The 4,919-nt window shown below is 40.5% G+C and overlaps 1 pseudogene; it reads right to left on the bottom strand.

Moving 5' to 3' along the window:
* Window positions 1–2,326: 2,326 nt before the first annotated feature.
* Window positions 2,327–3,800, bottom strand: LOC149240953 (DUF724 domain-containing protein 6-like; annotated as a pseudogene).
* Between the last annotated feature and the right edge of the window lie 1,119 nt (window positions 3,801–4,919).

Raw genomic sequence — 4,919 nt, forward strand, 5'->3', positions numbered from 1 at the left:
TGGGTCTTGTCCATTGAAGTGAAATGGGCTAGTGATCTGAGCCTGACAGGGGTAGGATTGAGGCTGTGACGTCGTCTCCCAGATTTATGGAATTGTCTGAAATTATAAATCTGTCCAGCCGAGAAGCAATTTGTTGAGATCCTGATCTTTTGTTATTCCAAGTGTAGATACCATTATTGAATGGCAAGCCTATCAGCCAATTATTTTGTATGTAATATCTGAAGTATCTGCTTTCATTGTCCAAATTTACTCTGCCTCCTTTTTTCTCCTCTAGTTTAGTAATCATATTGAAGTCCCCACCTGTGATCCATAGTGGGTGTGTTCTTGTGGAATTGAGAGCTTCCAACATGTTTAGCAGTGCACTATTTTGCATGGAGTCTTGAGGGAAGTATACATTTGTCAGATGACCGTGTATATTTGTTCCTATGATGTGAAAAGTAGCTTGTATAAGATGGTGGGAGGCATGAAAGTCTGTGAGTGAAATAGTTTGTGTATTCCAAGTGATAGCAAGCCCTCCCGATGCACCATATGCATCTACTGTAACAGTTTGACATCCCAACCAAGCTTTGGATAGAATAGAGCCCAATGTGCTATTGTTGCATTTGGTTTCCTGCATGAAGAATATGTGGGGTTTTTCACGCTGTATCATGCTTTTGATCATTCTGTATTTCCCAGGACTGTTGAGTCTTTTTAAATTCCATGAGATGAGCTTCATGGTTGACCAGTGGGTAATGATTTGTAATACTTGGTTAGATTGGAGCATCTGCCTGACTCCACTAGCATTTCCCCAATGAGGATGGTGCGTTGTAGATCTGTCTTTCTGCCCCTTTTCTTTCCATTTTTGTTTGTGTGTTTCCCATCCCAGCTACTTCTTGGTTGTATGCCCAAGGTCCTTTATTGGTGTACTCTTGAAAGAACTACTTCCAAATTTACAAGCTACCTATCCAATATTTTGTCAAACTCCTTCTTTTTGCAAGCTTGTTCAAGACTGAAAATGTCTAGGTCTCCTATATCAAAGCTCTTTGGTTCTTATTCCATGTGAATTTGTTGACTACTCTCATGCATTGTGTGAGTTGTTTTGATTGGATCTGACAAAAGGCTGCCAATATCCATTCCTTTCGCTGACCATAGGGTCGTATCTTCCTCTTGGAAGGGGGTGGGTTGAGAAGATGCTTGCTTTTGTTCTGTTTTTTTTGCCTGTAAAGGCAGATTGGATTCATTGGGTTTAGGTGAGGTGGATGGCATGGTGGAAGGCATGGTGGATGGCTCAACCATTTTGGACATATCGGATTCTGGCATGTCTTGGTGTGAAAGAAGATCAAAGCTGTTACTGGTGGAGGGTATAGAGAAGGTGGGCAGGGAGTTTTTGGGACCATGAGGGGGTTTTTTGGTGTGCTTCTTTCGATTTGCGACTTTGGTGAACCCTTCAGAGTCAGATTTTTCCGAGTTGTCAGTGGTTTTGGGGGTTGCATTTAAGGGACAGTCACGGAATAGATGGCCATGAGCATGGCATTTTCTACATCTAAAGGGCACATGTTCATAATCTATGGGTTGTATCCATTCAAAGTCATCATGAAGAAGGCTTACCGAGTCCATGAGGGCTTTGCTAAGTCGCATGTATACGCATATGCGAGTATATGAGGTGTACCTTCGAAGCTTTGTTTCCTCTGCGATCTTTATGAGCTTTGAGTGATTCTTCATCCCAATATTCCAGAGGTAAGGAGTACATTCGTATCCATATTGGTGCCCAATTGAAGTCTTCCTTGTCTGGGTTAAATCTTTCTGTCCAATCTCTAAGATACAGACCCGCAACATTGAAGAAATAGGGCCTCCATCGAGGATTCGGTTCCTGTCTTCAATGCAGTTGAAGATAGCCGTAAAAAATCCTTTTGGACCTAGCTATAGGGTAACATGTCCTTTTGGATTCCATTTTGAGGCAATCCATCCTTGTAGGGCTTTCTCAGTTGGCCAGTAACCAATGAATTTGTTGATAAGCACATGATTGTTCATAAATTGTATTTGGGCGTTGATTTTATGGCTTGGTAGGTCGATCCTGGGGCGATCAACTGCAATAGGCTTGCATGTGGATGACGTTGCGTTCTTTGGTTCTTCGAGTCCTGTGGAGATCCTCTCCTTCCCTTTGTTCAGATCTTTCGATTCCTACTGCTGAGCAAGTTGGTTCTACAGCTGTTCCATGTTCCCGGATAAGGACTTGTCAGTTTCATCATTATTCTTATTTGGGCTGCGACCATTGTTGCTACCTGTGGGGGGAGGCCCTGTGGCCTCCCCTATCTGAATGTTCATTATTTGGACTTTGTCAGCGTGACTAAGCCCGTGCTTGAAATATTACGGCTCTGCTTTGAAGGTCTACGAAACCTGTTCTTCTGCCGTGGAAGGGTTTGTCAGAAACCCTTGACTGCCATGGTTTCTCTTCCGCCGTGCCACGATCCTGTTAGTTAAAGGTTATTGTATTAATCAATATATTCAAAACCCAGCTTTCTTTTGGGTAATACAAAAATTACTAAAATATAACCAAATCTGTTCAAGAACATCAATCCATCCAAACTTCATATTAAAAAGGAATAATATTTAAAGTCAAAATCAGTAATGAATTTCCAATTAGAAAGTTATCTAGTAATGGTTGAAATCTTATATAAAATAAAAGTGCACACTAAATATTTATAAAATAAAAGTGCACACTGATCTAGCGATCAACCAAAATACTGAGATTAATATCTGTCTGGTCCAAAAATATTAAGTCCATTTGTGTCTGGACTTCTAGTTAAACTATAAGGCCTTTGATTTCCTGTTCATTCTTCAAATCAAGTCCTTGAAAGTACAGGGCCCAATTTAGCATTTTCGCGTATTAACGTTTATATACCAGACAATGTCGTGTTAACAATTGTACAATCGTATTCAACTTCTTCCCTTTACCACAACCTCTTCTGCCCAGAGAAGCTACCTTGGACTTAACAGCCCCTCTCCCTCTATTTTCGTCGCCTTCTCCGCATGATGTGAGAGGAGTTTCTTCCAAGTTGTCCAGAGCAGAATACTGGATTACTTGCTCTACGACTGTTCTGTTTTCCTGCACAAATTATTTATTATTCAATCAAACTGCAATAGAAACCCTAAACCCAATATCTGAGCATTGCAGATTTTGATTTTTTTTGGAATTTGATTAATGCGAACGATCAAACAGTTGATTTTGATTTTGCTCTAGTTGATCGAATTTCTAGAATATTTTAAAAATTTACAATCTGCCTAAATATACCTAAAAGCCCACTTTAATATAGTTATTCAAATTGTTTTTACTAGATCAGAAAAAGGTTCTATGAATTATTGCACCCGGAAAATCCCATTTATATAGGTATCAATGTTATATGTTAAGAGTAAAACTTGAGATGTCCGGACCCAATCTTGAGCTGGGCGTAATTCTGAATGGGGTATGCCTTGAGAGTGCGAGTGTCAGGGAAGTAGACCGCCCAAAGCTCCTCTTCTGCGCCTGTAAGCAATTTGACGATGAAGCCGCGCCACCAGCAGTCTGTGTCATAAGCTTCCACTGCGTCCCCAGCTGAGAAATGGAGAGGCAACTGAATGTGGGGTGGGATGGGTCTCACTTCACTGTGCAGCCACACCTCCTCCTCCAATGGTTTTCCATCATTCGTCACAAACTTATCATATCGTATCTTGCATCGCCTGCCATTTGCTGTAACAGCAAGGATAACTCCCTCAAACCAGGCCCCGCCATATCCATCCTCACTGCTGCACACCTCAACCCTCATTCCTTCCGTCAACTCCATATTTCTACCTCCTGCAACACTGCCAAATTCTTGGATACGAAAATGGTACACGGTGCAAATGACAGCACCGACTCCCCAACACTCCGTTGTCCTGGTGACAGCGGTGCCAAACTTACCACATCGCCATTAAATTCTAGATATACATCGCCATTAACAAGATATTCATCTGAAACACATGTAGGATTATAAATCCTTCTTCAGCCTCTATAAATTTGTAAAATTTGTAATTTCTCTAGCCAAAGAATGCAAGCCAAGGCCCAGGCCTGTTGTGTAATCTAAAGTGATTTCATTCTCGGTTTAATATAACTATGTTACCCTTTTGTTTCTCCATTTGTCTGCTCTGAGTATTTTTTTGTCTGTGAATTATTTTTTGCTCTGAGTATCTACTATGTGTTCTCTATGCTTTGGATTAACAACTGGTATTAGAGCCAGTAAGAAGACAACTCTTTGGTTATCTGTATACCCCAGACTCTACAATAAATTCCCGGTCCTGTAACTCTGTAAAGTTGTTGTATGAAGTCTGTGATTTTTTCTGTGGAGAAAGAGTAGCAGAGCGTGGTGGAAAGCCCTGCAGGAGAGCGCTGCATTGAAGACAGTGCAAAAACCATCAGAAAGGTTGTTTGCTGAAAAGAAGAGAGTCGAGGAACGACGAAGGATCTGGCCAGGAACTCGCTGCAAGAGAGTCCAGGAATGGTGAAGGATCTGTCCAGGAAATCGCTGAGAAACATTGGAACTAAAAGATAGTTGTTGCAAGCAATCAAAAGGTCGTGGGCATATGGAAAAATGTGGAGTTGGTAAGTGTGGTGGAGTCTAAAACGTGAAGTGCGTAAGTGCTTTAGGTGGAATTCGTAAGTTTTTTTTCACATCAAGCTTCTACATATACATGAAGTGTGTTTTCAAATCAAGTTTCCACGTTTAAATCAACATATCCCGTATGTGTGAAATGTGAAAAAGGTTAAAATAACATATCCCGTATATGTGAAATGTGAAAAGGTTAAAATATTATATATGTGTTTTATATCCAGTATATGTGAAATGTGAAAATGTTAAAATCAACATATCCCGTATGAAATGTGAAAAGGTTAAAATATTATATATGTTTTTTATATTTAATACAAG

Source organism: Pinus tabuliformis, chromosome 8 (genome assembly GCF_031772625.1).
Source record: "Pinus tabuliformis cultivar Carrire ecotype Pingquan chromosome 8, CPIR1, whole genome shotgun sequence".
NCBI classification, from domain to species: domain Eukaryota; kingdom Viridiplantae; phylum Streptophyta; class Pinopsida; order Pinales; family Pinaceae; genus Pinus; species Pinus tabuliformis.